The following is a 16,600-nucleotide window of genomic DNA, read 5'->3' on the forward strand; positions in this document are numbered from 1 at the left end:
TAAAATCTTAAAGCGTTTTGCTAAAATGATCCAGATTTTCTCTTGTGTTTTTCTCGGCTCTTGGGCTAGTGTACTATTTGGTGTTTGAAATAGCTGAAACATTTTTCGGGCAATGAAGTGTTTTTAAGCGTTTATTATTTCAGATTAGGCTTAATTCTTCAGTTTTCCGTCTCTTTCTATGATTTTTGTTACTACACTAAACGTACCTGTTTTACGCCCTATATCAATTTTTACAATTAGAAGTTAGGGCGCACGGCTAACTGCTTGCTTTTTGTCAAAAGACGAATAGATGATTGAATACTAAGGATTGAACAAAAGAAGTTCTTCAATAATTTTTTCTCAACAAAATCTGATCTATTTACTAGTTCCATTCCATCTAATTCGAGCGTGAATGCAATAATCTACTTCGATTATCTTTGGTTGGGCACATATTTGTCATCAATGTTTAACATAATAAATTTCAAGAAGCCATTGTCATTTTTTCTGCTTGTTCTTTTATTTCCAAAATTTTTCACTCTTAGAAGAAAATGTGCTGCAATTTTTCTTACTTCTAATGGTTATTCTTGTCGTTAAGCTAGCGCATAATTATTTCCAAATGCATAGCGAATGGTGTGTACCTAGTTAAACGTTTTTGTCTTTTTAGTTTTTCGTTCATATTGGATCTGTCAGAACAAATTTGCTAAGCCAAATCGACGTTACACCTTGTTAAAATATAATGTAACCTTTCTACTTTTTGCGGCTTTTGTTGATTGTTCTCATTTTTTTTCTCTGCAGAAGATTTTCGCGTAGCAGATTAGTTTGGAGTCGGTAACGATCGTACAGAGGACTGTTGAGACTTCGCTCGTCGAGGTGTATATAGCATACTTCAGTTGTATGAGCTTAGATTTTTCACTGAATTTTCTGGGACACTTGTGATAATACTAGAGTAAAACGTAAATGTTGACACATGTTAAAGTACTCAGTTCGATTCACAAATCAATAGATGAAGGTTTTTCATCTCACCCGCTTTGAAAATTTGCCTTTTTGGCATTCTTTGATTCTGCCTCATTCACTTTTTTAAGTTAATTGGAAATTTTAATTTTCAGCCTTTCAACGGACATGATGCGCAAAATCAATGAACCAATTGCCGCTCTTAGCGATCAACCTTTGATTTTCTGCTTCAAATGACAACGAAAATGTAAGATAGAACTGTAGCACATTTGCAAGTCATTCACGATAGGTTACGAATGCGACTGTCTAAAAACACGCTAATGTTTATTGCGTTTGTTTTCCAACCGTTTAGTTTTTTAAACCAAATTGTTATATCGATTTGCAATAATTTCATAGTAACATCTTGATATCCGTAAGTTATGTCTATCTTGAATTGTTGTGACATATGCACGTTTTAGAATACTTGCAGAAACATTAATGGTAACTGCGTACCAATTGCACATTTTGCGGTTTTTAGAACCCAAGCAGGGACAAATCTTGGACCTGGTGATTTACTGTGGTGTCAGTGTCAATGGCTTGGTAGATTTCTTTTCAACTCAACGTGCTAAAATTGCTTTTTTCAGAGCTGTGCTCCAACTTTTAGATACTAAGAGGAAAAAAATCAGCAGATTATTTGCCAACTTCCGCAAATGTTTAATTGAATGCTTTGCAAATTACTTTTTTTCTATAGTCTTGACTCTGTCTGTTTCAATTTCAGACACATTAACCGCTGTATTGTGGTTTCCTTTTTTTTGTTTTGATGTTGTCATTCATGAATTATTTGAAGTAAAGTTTAATAGATGTATCATTTAGTTCATTTTGTTTAACTCCTGTTTTTGTTGATAAATTCATTACCATCCTTTATCATTCTCATGACTTTATTAACTTCCAGTGTGGCCGAACAACTGTCTGTTCATTCATGATACTGACTTTACAGTTCTGACTAATTTCACAATCTCATTTCTGCTAATCGGAATCCGTTGCTCAATTCATGTCGTATATTTGGTGCGCGTTATCCAGTCAGAAAACACCACATTCACAGTACCCAACTCAATAGTGGATTCTGTTCTGTGAAGCCCGATCTTACATTGAAACAAATGTGTTTTCGGACCGGAAAGTATATATATATATATATATATATATATATATATATATATATAAATTCGCACGACATGGTGAAGCCAGCAACTTACAAACGAACCCCTCTTGGCTTTGACGCTTTTTGGGACCAGCCAACACCAGATCCAGACAGGGAAAAATGGAGAACAAAGTTCAAATTAGCCAGAGTAGCTAAGAGAAATATCATTTTGGATAGTGCTTGGTCCGAAACCTGAAACTGTACAGCTATCACACCAGCCTTTCTAAAGAAACAATACCCGGATCATCAGCACAGTCAGAACGAGAGCAGAATGCAAGAAACGCTCAGCAAACGACGAACTGGCAAAACAAGATCAGCTGATTAGCAAGGTGGGATTTTTACGTGGGGATAAGCCATGGACTCTCGCGGTCAGAAAGGTGATTTCGTTACTTAGTTTGAGTATTGGGGTAGAATTACGACGAATCTTTAACTGCATTAATCCTCACACCCTAGTGGACAATCAGACAACCCTAAAAATTTTTGGGCCTCTTTGAGCAAGTTTTCATTTGACCAGAGAATTTAACATTCGATTTACCCGCGTACCTGATAACCAATTATTTAAAGGGAGAGACGGCGAAGTATTTCTATGCGAAGCATCGAGAGCTGGCCAAAAATTGTGATTTTGAGAACAAAAAAACACTGATTAGAGCTGTGTTTATCAGGAATCTGAATTCTAACGGACCTAATTGATCTAGAATTCTAAGGGACCTAATTGACCTGGAGTTGAGTATGGGAAACCGACATCAAGTTCAGGCACAACGGCTCACTAGCTTTTCGACAAACTTGAATGCTATCAATTTTAGAACAAATTTTGCCAACCCCGATTAAGAATCTCAAAATTTCCTCTCCAAACCAGCGTCTCAATGCCAGAATGGTGTATTCCCGTTTTCTCGAGGTCACAAAGACAAATGCATTGCGCGTGGAAAACTGTGCGATAATGGTGGATTAGAAAGTCATTTTGATAAAGATTGTATGATACATAAACACTACAATCAGTAATTACAATTGAACAAGACAATACAACGGAAAACGCGGTCACTTTTATGGAATCAGAAGCCTTCAGCACTAAACTCTACGACTCTGAATAGAGCACCTCGGATGATAATATGGGGCTAGTCGTAGAAATTTTTTTCAAAAAATAGCGGCCTTTAGTATGCCATTGACAATTGACAAGACTGGAGTCACACTGTTAGTCGATACCGGAAGTACACGTAGCACATTGAAATCATCACTCGCGATGCAGTCATACAATCTGCGAACAAAGCCCACTGGCTAACGAAATCACGCCAGCCACAACAACGAACGTATTCGAACGAGACTATCAAAATCATCAAAAAAATCCGAGCACCGATAACGAGGAATTGTTGGAAGAGTATTGAAGCTTATTTCATATTTGTACCAGATGGAGGGGCTGTTAATTGGAAGAGATCTTTTTGGAAGACTGCGACTTTGCATTACTCAATCTCCGTCCAATTCCGCAGTTAACACCATAAACAATATTAGTAGCCAATGTCCTTTAATTGTCCGCTTTGCGAAATCCTTTCCTAATCTTATAACTCAAATGGGATGTTCAAAGACACATGTAACCTGCGCGAAATTTCATAACAACTTGCAACCAATACAACAAAATGGAAGACGAATTTCACTCAACCTACAAGAAAAAGTGAACACGCTTTACCAAAACTGATCGGAGAAAAAGTATCGAAACGCTGACAACTTTTTCCGATCAATATTTTATCTCCCTGTTAAGAGTCACCGTAAAACGGGATCAATCAATTGAGTTAGCCTTATTTTGAAAAGTCGTCAATAGAGCTGTTCATAAAAACAAATATCAAATGTCGAATATTGATACGCTAGCCAATTCAATATCTCAACAAATTAGTCATCCCGCGTCGCAAAATATAACTTATTTCTCTACTATTGACTGGAAGTACGAGTACAATCAATCAAATGTATATCTGGATACTGCTCGCTAAACATTATATATAAATATATATATATATATATATATATATATATATATATATATTTATATATATATACATATTTATATATATATATATATATATATATATATATATATGTGTGTAAATATATATATATATATATATATATATAATGTGGCGAAATGACAAGTACCTATCAATTTAAAACTGGTTTTTATCAACTCACAGACATGCCAGCTGAATTTCAAAAAGCGAGCGATTGATTACACTTTGATTGGACCAAAAAACACGTTTTGTTTTCTTGATTGCATTTAACTTATCAGTAAAGGGTGTGAATAATTCCCCTAATATTTGTATTCAATTGCGGCGAACGCTTAAATCTCGAGAACCTTCGTATTAATCTGCCGAAATGTCATTTCCTTAAAACTGAAATAGATTGGCGGGGGCATCTTGTTTCCCTAACCGGTATCTCACCCCTTGAAAGCAAACTTTGTGCTATATTAACTCTGGAGCCAACAAAAACCATTAAAAAGCGTTGATCGTTTCTATGTTCCGTAAACTATTTTGCTAATTTTATAACTAATTTTGCCCAATTTTGTTATCTCCTTCGCCATCTCCTACGAACAACTAAAAAATTCAATTGGAATTATGATTATGATAAGCAACTTGCTGAATTAAAGAATCGAATCGGTAACGCAACTAAAATTTTTATTACAACTGACCCTCGAAACGGGCGTCAAATGCAATTCATCACGTTCTGGATTAGGCGCCGCCTTGGAGCAACTCACTGTAGATGGTTGGAAACTAAGATTTCGCCTCTCGATTGGTAACTCATCACGAGGAGTGTTGTGGTCTTATCTTTTTGGAATTGCTTGGAGTCCTCTATTCTATAGAGTACTTTAAGAAAGACAGACAAGAATTTAATGTAATTACAATTCACCGAGCTGGACTTTCTATGTTAAAGGAACATCGCACTAACCAATCTTAAAATAGATGACTAAATGCTAGGTTGGCCATCCTAAAACATGTCATTTTTCTATAGAACATTTGCCACGCGCTAAGTTCCGTTTGGTTGATTGTATCTTTCGACATCCATTTCAGCAAGTCGAAAAATTTCAGCCTACGACGAAGAATTTAAAGTTGAAAATTTAGAACTAATATCGAATACGGCCAATGACCTCAGACTAAATTCAGCTACTTCTGCCTCACCTTTAAAATTACCCTATTTAGCGGAGGCACCCCCCAGCAAATGACACTTACAGTTAGCACAGAATCGCATTCAATTAATGCCACTTGTTTTTTTCACATCACCTATGCATGATAAATTGTAATTGATCCCTAGCGTGGCGAAATCTAGTATTAAAAAGCTATAAAAATGTCAGCAGCTTTTATTCAATAAATGAATAGGTAACTCATTGTCAAATCTTTTGAATTTTAACCATGCACTGCAATAGGTAAGAAACTGAAGCCTCTTAATCCCGCTATGCAATTCAAACCTCATAAACCATGTAGTCAACTGCATCAGGAAATCCAAAAAGATTTTGGTGTACTCATAAATGACGAAAAGGGTCATGCATTTTTTAAACCTCAGTAGATAGAGTCTCAAACTACCCTAAAGTAGAATTGTTTTATGAAATCAATGGCGCCAATGTAATTAGATTTCTAGATACATACGTTTTGAACCACAGAGTTCCTCGTTCAATAGGACTTGATCCAGCCCGAAGTTAAATTGGTAATCAACTGCAAGCATTCTGCTCTCGCTGTAATATTGACATTATTGAAGCTCCTGTTAATGATCATTGCGCTATAGGTTTAGTGGAACGCCTCATGCAAACACCTAATCTTCGCCTTGTTTGCTGTAAAGTAGAAAAGTCAACTACAAATTCGCTAAACGAGAAATCTTTTTTAAAAACCTCAATATACCAGCTACGATTATGCGATAAAGATTTCGCCCATCGAAGCACACTTCGTAAGAAAACATTTTGCTAGACAATATATTCACTGTCCCAATTTCGTCTAATCTCTCATATGAGAAATCAATAAATCAGTATTTAAAAGAAGAAACTGTGCTACCCGTTACAATTCTGTCTGAAAAATCTTGGTAATTGGGATATCGAAATGATTTGGAATTAGAACGTGCTTTGACTCGCGCAACCCGAGATGCACATGAACGAGAGGCACAAGCAACGGACGGTGAATCTCAAATATGGTCAACAATCAAACGGTCCACAAACGCATGCAGATAAAATCCACTAACAGAAAGAGTGGTGCAACTGAAGCTAACGCGAAAAATCCCAGGAAACTGGCGTTCCAAAAAAGATTGGAAGGCTTAAATAATGTCTTTGCAAATTGTTCCCCGATCGAAAAGTTAAGCACCTCTAGTTCGCAGACAGAATAGCCGAGGAAATTACCAGTAATGACAAAACAGCGATCTTGCAAAACTTGGAAACCGTATAGAGCGAAAAAGTTTACTGAAAATATATTTTGAACGTTGTGGAGCCCGAAATGAAAAAAAAATGACTGAGAAGATTTTCGCAAACACTAAAAAGTTCACAAGAAAATAGAAGGGAGACAAGAAGATGAGGCACATAGAGCGTGACCCAGGCAGTGGAATGTCTTCGACCAAAACTGACATCTCATGCGCCATAAGAAATCGCATCTCAAAAAAACCGGACGTCTTTGCCATGTAAAATCCTGTTTCAGAAGTTAATTCGTCACCTGCTTCACAAGAAACGCATATTCCAGAATCAAACGGTCCAAGCTCTGCCCTTCAACAAGTGTATCCTCCAGCTGAAGAACGCAATGCCACTATGATATGAAGCGTCCGTAACCGACGAAGAATTTAAAGTAATCACAATTAACCGAGCTTGACTTTCTTTATTATAAAAATATCGATCTAACAAACTTACAATAGATGACTAAATGCTAGGTTGGTCAACTTAAAACATATGATTTTTCTATAGAACATTTGCCACGCGCTAAGGTCCGCTTGGTAGGATGTAACTTTCGACATCCATTTCAGCAAGTCAAAAAATTTCAGCCTACGACGAAGAATTTAAAGTTGAAAATTTAGAACTAATATCTAATACGGCCAATGACCTCAGACTAAATTCAGCTACTTCTGCCTCACCTTTAAAATTACCCTATTTAGCGGAGGCACCCCCCAGCAAATGACACTTACAGTTAGCACAGAATCGCTTTCAATTAATGCCACTTGTTTTTTTTTCACATCACCTATGCATGATAAATTGTAATTAATCCCTAGCGTGGCGAAATCTAGTATTAAATAGCTATAAAAATGTCAGCAGCTTTTATTCAATAAATGAATAGGTAACTCATTGTCAAATCTTTTGAATTTTAACCATGCACTGCAATAGTTTAGAAACTGAAGCCTCTTAATCCCGCTATGCAATTCAAACCTCATAAACCATGTAGTCAACTGCATCAGGAAATCCAAAAAGATTTTGGTGTACTCATAAATGACGAAAAGGGTCATGCATTTTTTAAACCTCAGTAGATAGAGTCTCAAACTACCCTAAAGTAGAATTGTTTTATGAAGTCAATGGCGCCAATGTAATTAGATTTCTAGATACATACGTTTTGAACCACAGAGTTCCTCGTTCAATAGGACTTGATCCAGCCCGAAGTTAAATTGGTAATCAACTGCAAGCATTCTGCTCTCGCTGTAATATTGACATGATTGAAGCTCCTGTTAATGATCATTGCGCTATAGGTTTAGTGGAACGCCTCATGCAAACACTTAACTGAGAAGATTTTCGCAAACACTAAAAAGTTCACAAGAAAATGGAAGGGAGACAAGAAGGTGAGGCACATAGAGCGTGACCCAGGCAGTGGAATGTCTTCGACCAAAACTGACTTCTCATGCGCCATAAGAAATCGCGTCTCAAAAAAACCGGACGTCTTTGCCATGTAAAATCCTGTTTCAGAAGTTAATTCGTCACCTGCTTCACAAGAAACGCATATTCCAGAATCAAACGGTCCAAGCTCTGCCCTTCAACAAGTGTATCATCCAACTGAAGAACGCAATGCCACTATGATATGAAGCGTCCGTAACCGACGAAGAATTTAAAGTAATCACAATTAACCGAGCTTGACTTTCTTTATTATAAAAATATCGATCTAACAAACTTACAATAGATGACTAAATGCTAGGTTGGTCAACTTAAAACATGATTTTTCTATGGAACATTTGCCACGCGCTAAGGTCCTTTTGGTAGGATGTATCTTTCAACATCCATTTCAGCAAGCCAAAAAATGTCAGCGTACGACGAAGATTTTGTATTTGCAAAATTAGAACTAATATCTAATACGGCCACTGACCTCAGACTAGTTTCAGCTACTTCTGCATCACCTTTGCACTTACTCTATTTAGCGGAGGCACTCCCACAGCAATTGACACCTACAATTAGCACAGAATCACTTTCAATTAATGCCACTTCTATTTTCGCACTGCAACTATGCATGATAAATTGTAATTAATCCCTAGCGTGGCGAAATCTAGTATTAAATAGCTGTAAAAATGTCAGCAACTTTTATTCAATAAATGAATAGGTAACTCATTGTCAAATCTTTTGAATTTTAACCATGCACTGCATAAGGTAAGAAACTGAAGCCTCTTAATCCCGCTATGCAATTCAAACCACATAAACCATGTAGTCAACTGCATCAGGAAATCCAAAAGGATTTTGGAGGACTCATAAATGACGAAAAGGGTCATGCATTTTTTTAAACCTCAGTAGATAGAGTCTCAAACTACCCTAAAGCAGAATTGTTTTATGAAGTCAATGGCGCCAATGTAATTAGATTTCTAGATACATACGTTTTGAACCACAGAGTTCCTCGTTCAATAGGACTTGATCCAGCCCGAAGTTAAATTGGTAATCAACTGCAAGCATTCTGCTCTCGCTGTAAAATTGACATTATTGAAGCTCCTGTTAATGATCATTGCGCTATAGGTTTAGTGGAACGCCTCATGCAAACACTTAATCTTAGCCTTGTTTGCTGTAAAGTAGAAAATCAACTACAATTTCGCTAAACGAGAAATCTTTTTTAAAAATCTCAATATACCAGCTACGATTATGCGATAAAGATTTCGCCCATCGAAGCACACTTCGTAAGAAAACATTTTGCTAGACAATATATGCACTGTCCCAATTTCGTCTAATCTCTCATGTGAGAAATTAATAAATCAGTATTTAAAAGAAGAAACTGCTACCCGTTACAATTCTATCTGAAGAATCTTGGTAATTGGGATATCGAATTGATTTGGAATTAGAACGTGCTTTGACTCGCGCAACCCGAGATGCACATGAACGAGAGGCACAAGCAACGGACGGTGAGTCTCAAATATGGTCAACAATCATACGGCCCACAAACGCATGCAGATAAAATCCACTAACAGAAAGAGTGGTGCAACTGAAGCTAACGCGAAAAATCCCAGGAAACTGGCGTTCCAAAAAAGATTGGAAGGCTTAAATAATGTCTTGGCAAATTGTTCCCCGATCGAAAAGTTAAGCATCTCTAGTTCGCAGACAGAATAGCCGAGGAAATTACCAGTAATGACAAAACAGCGATCTTGCAAAATTTGGAAACCGTGTAGAGCGAAAGTTTACTGAAAATATATATTCTGAAAGTTGTGGAGCCCGAAATGAAAAAAAAATGACTGAGAAGATTTTCGCAAACACTAAAAAGTTCACAAGAAAATAGAAGGGCGAAAAGAAGGTGAGGCACATAGAGCGTGACCCAGGCAGTGGAATATCTTCGAAGAATTTAAAGTAATCACAATTCACCGAGCTTGACTTTGTTTATTATAAAAATATCAATCTAACAAATCTTACAATAGATGACTAAATGCTAGGTTGGTCAACTTAAAACATATGATTTTTCTGTAGAACATTTGCCACGCGCTGAGGTCCGTTTGGTAGGATGTATCTTTCAACATCCATTTCAGCAAGCCAAAAAATGTCAGCGTACGACGAAGAATTTGTATTTGCAAAATTAGAACTAATATCTAATACGGCCACTGACCTCAGACTAGTTTCAGCTACTTCTGCATCACCTTTGCACTTACTCTATTTAGCGGAGGCACTCCCACAGCAATTGACACCTACAATTAGCACAGAATCATTTTCAATTAATGCTACTTCTATTTTCGCACAACAACTATGCATGATAAATTGTAATTATTCCCTAGCGTCGCGAAATCTAGTATTAATCAGCTATTAAAATTTCAGCAGCTTTTATCCATCATTCTCGCCTCAAATAGTAGTAAATACTTTAATCGTACCTCAAAATTACTCCCAAAATTACAACATCACACCAGACAAATTATGCAAGTGCTCTCGCTACGCAAGATGATCCCATAAATTCCAGTAAATTTGCGCCAATTAACTCAAATTCAACACCTATTTATCAAAGTCACCAGTGAAAACCAATTGAAGCGCTTTTTTCCAAAATACCTGCTAGAAATGAGTCTTTCTTCTCTAACAGAAAAAATCGACGTAAAAACTAAAAAAGCAATAGTCTTCATCATCCAAGAAAACCTCTCAGCGATCACGAAGTCGAGTAATATTTCAACAAAAACGACCTCCGCCACAACCACCCACGACACCTACATCTTCATTACCCTGCTTCTCGTCTGCTCAAAGCACACTCCTAATTAACAGTCCGCACAACCTAACTTCCGGCAATATTGCAAACAAAGTCTTCAGTAAGTTGATAGTTGCTGTCACTGAATAATCAAGAAGTGGTCCTATAAAGGTGCAAGATTGTATACTCACAAATAACGAAAGTCGGCTCAAAGATATAAATCCATAAATCCATTCACATTGGAAGGATTTTCACATGAAATCGGGTTGCGTTTAACTGATCAGAAAGTTGCCATCCCGAGGACGCTACGCGAAACTTTCATCGAAGATTTGCGCAGCGGTCACTCGGTATCATGGGGTGTGTTCTGTATGGGCACGCTCTGCTGGTGGCAATCAATGGATAGGTATATCATTGTCAAATTATTTGAATTTTTACATAGCCTGCAATAAGTAAGAAATTGAAGCCTCGACACCCCACAGCAGAATTAATTTATAAAATCAATGGCCCCAATGTAATTAGATTTCTAGATACATACGTTTTGAACCGCAGAGTTCCTCGTTCAATAGGACCTGATCAAGCACGAAGTCAAATTGGTAATCAAGTGAGAGCATTCTGCTCTCGCAATAATGTTGACATTATTAAAGCTCCTGTTAATGATCATCGCACTATTGGTTTATTGGAACGCTTCAAACAAACACTTAATCTTCGCCCTGTTTGCTTTAAAGTAGAAAAGTTAACTACACATTCGCTAAACGAAAGAGGTTTTTTAAAAAACTTAATATACCAGCTACGATTATGCGATAAAGATTTCGCCCTTCGAAGCACACTTCGTAAGAAAACATTTCGCTTGGCAATATATGTACTGTCCCAAATTCGTCTAATCTCTCATATGAGAAAATAGTAAATCAGTATTTAAAAGAAGAAACTGTGTTTCCCGTTACAATTCTATCGGGAGAATCGTGGTAATCGGGATATCGCAATGATTTGGAATTAGAACGTGGTTTGACTCGCGCAACCCGAGATGCACATGAACGAGAGGCGCAAGCAATGGACGGCGAATCTCAAATTTGGTCAACAAACACACGGTCCACAAATGCATGCAGATAAATTCCACTAACACAAAGAGTGGTGCAACTGAAGCTAACGCGAAAAATCCTAGGTAACAGGCGTTCCAAAAGAGATGGGAAGGCTCATATAATATCTTGGCAAATGATTCTACGATCGAAAAGTCAGGCAACTCTATTTCGAAGACAAAATTTCCGAGGAAATTACCAGTAACGACAAAAGAGCGATCTTTTAAAATATGGAACTCTTGTAGAGCAAAAAAGTTTACTGAAAATATGTTCTGAACGTTGTGGAGCCCGAAATGAAAAAAAAATGACTGAGAAGATTTTCGCAAACACTAAAAACTTCACAAGAAAATAGAAGGGAGACAAGAAGGTGAGGCACATAAAGCGTGACCCAGGCAGTGGAATGTCTTCGACCAAAACTGACATCTCATGCGCCATAAGAAATCGCATCTCAAAAAAACCGGACGTCTTTGCCATGTAAAATCCTGTTTCAGAAGTTAATTTGTCAACTGCTTCACAAGAAACGCTTATTCCAGAATCAAACGCTCCAAGCTCTGCCCTTCAACAAGTCTATCCTCCAACTGAAGAACGCAATGCCACTATGATATGAAGCGTCCGTAACCGACGAAGAATTTAAAGTAATCACAATTAACCGAGCTTTACTTTCTTTATTATAAAAATATCGATCTAACAAACTTACAATAGATGACTAAATGCTAGGTTGGTCAACTTAAAACATATGATTTTTCTATAGAACATTTGCCACGCGCTAAGGTCCGTTTGGTAGGATGTATTTTTCAACATCCATTTCAGCAAGCCAAAAAATGTCAGCGTACGACGAAGAATATGTAGTTGCAAAATTAGAACTAATATCTAATACGGCCACTGACCTCAGACTAGTTTCAGCTACTTCTGCATCACTTTTTCACTTACTCTATTTAGCGGAGGCACTCCCAGAGCAATTGACACCTACAATTAGCACAGAATCATTTTCAATTAATGCCACTTCTATTTTCGCACAGCAACTATGCATGATAAATTGTAATTATTCCCTAGCGTCGCGAAATCTAGTATTAATCAGCTATTAAAATTTCAGCAGCTTTTATGCATCATTCTCGCCTCAAATAGTAGTAAATACTTTAATCGTACCTCAAAATTACTCCCAAAATTACAACATCCCACCAGACAAATTATGCAAGTACTCTCGCTACGCAAGATGATCCCATAAATTCCAGTAAATTTGCACCAATTAACTCAAATTCAACACCTATTTATCAAAGTCACCAGTGAAAACCAATTGAAGCGCTTTTTTCCCAAAATACCTGCTAGAAATGAGTCGTTCTTCTCTAACAGAAAAAATCGACGTAAAAACTAAAAACTCAATAGTCTTCATCATCCAAGAAAACCTCTCAGCGATCACGAAGTCGAGTAATATTTCAACAAAAACGACCTCCGCCACAACCACCCACGACACCTACATCTTCATTACCCTGCTTCTCGTCTGCTCAAAGCACACTCCTAATTAACAGTCCGCACAACCTAACTTCCGGCAATATTGCAAACAAAGTCTTCAGTAAGTTGATAGTTGCTGTCACTGAATAATCAAGAAGTGGTCCTATAAAGGTGCAAGATTGTATACTCACAAATAACGAAAGTCGGCTCAAAGATATAAATCCATAAATCCATTTACATTGGAAGGATTTTCACATGAAATCGGGTTGCGTTTAACTGATCAGAAAGTTGCCATCCCGAGGACGCTACGCGAAACTTTCATCGAAGATTTGCGCAGCGGTCACTCGGTATCATGGGGTGTGTTCTGTATGGGCACGCTCTGCTGGTGGCAATAAATGAATAGGTATATCATTGTCAAATTTTTTGAATTTTTACTATGCCCCGCAATAAGTAAGAAATTGAAGCCTCGACACCCCACAGCAGAATTAATTTATAAAATCATTGGCCACAATGTAATTAGATTTCTAGATACATACGTTTTGAACCGCAGATTTCCTCGTTCAATAGGACCTGATCAAGCACGAAGTCAAATTGGTAAACAAGTGAGAGCATTCTGCTCTCGCAATAATGTTGACATTATTGAAGCTCCTGTTAATGATCATCGCACTATTGGTTTAGTGGAACGCTTCAAACAAACACTTAATCTTCGCCCTGTTTGCTTTAAAGTAGAAAAGTCAACTACAAATTCGCTAAACGAAAGAGCTTTTTTAAAAACCTTAGTATACCAGCTACGAGTATGCGATAAAGATTTCGCCCTTCGAAGCACACTTCGTAAGAAAAAATTTCGCTTGGCAATATGTGTACTGTCCCAAATTCGTCTAATCTCTCATATGAGAAAATAATAAATCAGTGTTCAAAAGAAGAAACTGTGTTTCCCGTTACATTTCTATCCGAAGACTCTTGGTAATCGGGATATCGCAATGATTTGGAATTAGAACGTGGTTTGACTCGCGCAACCCGAGATGCACATGAACGAGAGGCGCAAGCAACGGACGGCGAATCTCAAATATGGTCAACAAACACACGGTCCACAAACGCATGCAGATAAATTCCACTAACAGAAAGAGTGGTGCAACTGAAGCTAACGCGAAAAATCCTAGGTAACAGGCGTTCCAAAAGAGATGGGAAGGCTCATATAATATCTTGGCAAATGATTCTACGATCGAAAAGTCAGGCAACTCTATTTCGAAGACAAAATTTCCGAGGAAATTACCAGTAACGACAAAAGAGCGATCTTTTAAAATTTGGAACTCTTGTAGAGCAAAACAGTTTACTGAAAATATGTTCTGAACGTTGTGGAGCCCGAAATGAAAAGAAAATGACTGAGAAGATTTTCGCAAACACTAAAAACTTCACAAGAAAATAGAAGGGAGACAAGAAGGTGAGGCACATAAAGCGTGACCCAGGCAGTGGAATGTCTTCGACCAAAACTGACATCTCATGCGCCATAAGAAATCGCATCAAAAAAAAACCGGACGTCTTTGCCATGTAAAATCCTGTTTCAGAAGTTAATTTGTCACCTGCTTCACAAGAAACGCTTATTCCAGAATCAAACGCTCCAAGCTCTGCCCTTCAACAAGTCTATCCTCCAACTGAAGAACGCAATGCCACAATGATATGAAGCGTCCGTAACCGACGAAGAATTTAAAGTAATCACAATTTACCGAGCTTGACTTTCTTTATTATAAAAATATCGATCTAACAAACTTACAATAGATGACTAAATGCTAGGTTGGTCAACTTAAAACATATGATTTTTCTATAGAACATTTGCCACGCGCTGAGGTCCGTTTGGTAGGATGTATCTTTCAACATCCATTTCAGCAAGCCAAAAAATGTCAGCGTACGACGAAGAATTTGTATTTGCAAAATTAGAACTAATATCTAATACGGCCACTGACCTCAGACTAGTTTCAGCTACTTCTGCATCACCTTTTCACTTACTCTATTTAGCGGAGGCACTCCCAGAGCAATTGACACCTACAATTAGCACAGAATCATTTTCAATTAATGCCACTTCTATTTTCGCACAGCAACTATGCATGATAAATTGTAATTATTCCCTAGCGTCGCGAAATCTAGTATTAATCAGCTATTAAAATTTCAGCAGCTTTTATGCATCATTCTCGCCTCAAATAGTAGTAAATACTTTAATCGTACCTCAAAATTACTCCCAAAATTACAACATCCCACCAGACAAATTATGCAAGTGCTCTCGCTACGCAAGATGATCCCATAAATTCCAGTAAATTTGCACCAATTAACTCAAATTCAACACCTATTTATCAAAGTCACCAGTGAAAACCAATTGAAGCGCTTTTTTCCCAAAATACCTGCTAGAAATTAGTCGTTCTTCTCTAACAGAAAGAATCGACGTAAAAACTAAAAAATCAATAGTCTTCATCATCCAAGAAAACCTCTCAGCGATCATGAAGTCGAGTAATATTTCAACAAAAACGACCTCCGCCACAACCACCCACGACACCTACATCTTCATTACCCTGCTTCTCGTCTGCTCAAAGCACACTCCTAATTAACAGTCCGCACAACCTAACTTCCGGCAATATTGCAAACAAAGTCTTCAGTAAGTTGATAATTGCTCCCACTGAATAATCAAGAAGTGGTTCTATAAAGGTGCAAGATTGTATACTCACGAATAACAAAAGTCGGCTCAAAGATTTAAATCCATAAATCCATTCACATTGGAAGGATTTTCACATGAAATCGGGTTGCGTTTAACTGATCAGAAAGTTGCCATCCCGAGGACGCTACGCGAAACTTTCATCGAGGATTTGCGTAGCGGTCACTCGGTATCATGGGGTGTGTTCTGTATGGGCACGCTCTGCTGGTGGCAATAAATGAATAGGTATATCATTGTCAAATTTTTTGAATTTTTACTATGCCCCGCAATAAGTAAGAAATTGAAGCCTCGACACCCCACAGCAGAATTAATTTATGAAATCAATGGCCCCAATATAATTAGATTTCTAGATACATACGTTTTGAACCGCAGAGTTCCTCGTTCAATAGGACCTGATCAAGCACGAAGTCAAATTGGTAATCATGTGCAGGCATTCTGCTCTCGCAATAATGTTGACATTATTGAAGCTCCTGTTAATGATCATCGCACTATTGGTTTAGTGGAACGCTTCAAACAAACACTTAATCTTCGCCCTGTTTGCTTTAAAGTAGAAAAGTCAACTACAAATTCGCTAAACGAAAGAGCTTTTTTAAAAACCTTAGTATACCAGCTACGAGTATGCGATAAAGATTTCGCCCTTCGAAGCACACTTCGTAAGAAAAAATTTCGCTTGGCAATATGTGTACTGTCCCAAATTCGTCTAATCTCTCATATG

At 37.5% G+C, this 16,600-nt stretch overlaps 1 protein-coding gene across 1 annotated transcript in view; it reads left to right on the forward strand.

Moving 5' to 3' along the window:
• The window catches only part of LOC142336945 (uncharacterized), a 72,586-nt gene that overhangs the window by 36,639 nt on the left and 19,347 nt on the right, over window positions 1-16,600 (forward strand). The gene's annotated exons all lie outside the window — the stretch shown is intronic.

Source organism: Convolutriloba macropyga, chromosome 3 (assembly GCF_964194025.1).
Source record: "Convolutriloba macropyga chromosome 3, txConMacr16.3, whole genome shotgun sequence".
NCBI lineage: Eukaryota > Metazoa > Xenacoelomorpha > Acoela > Convolutidae > Convolutriloba > Convolutriloba macropyga.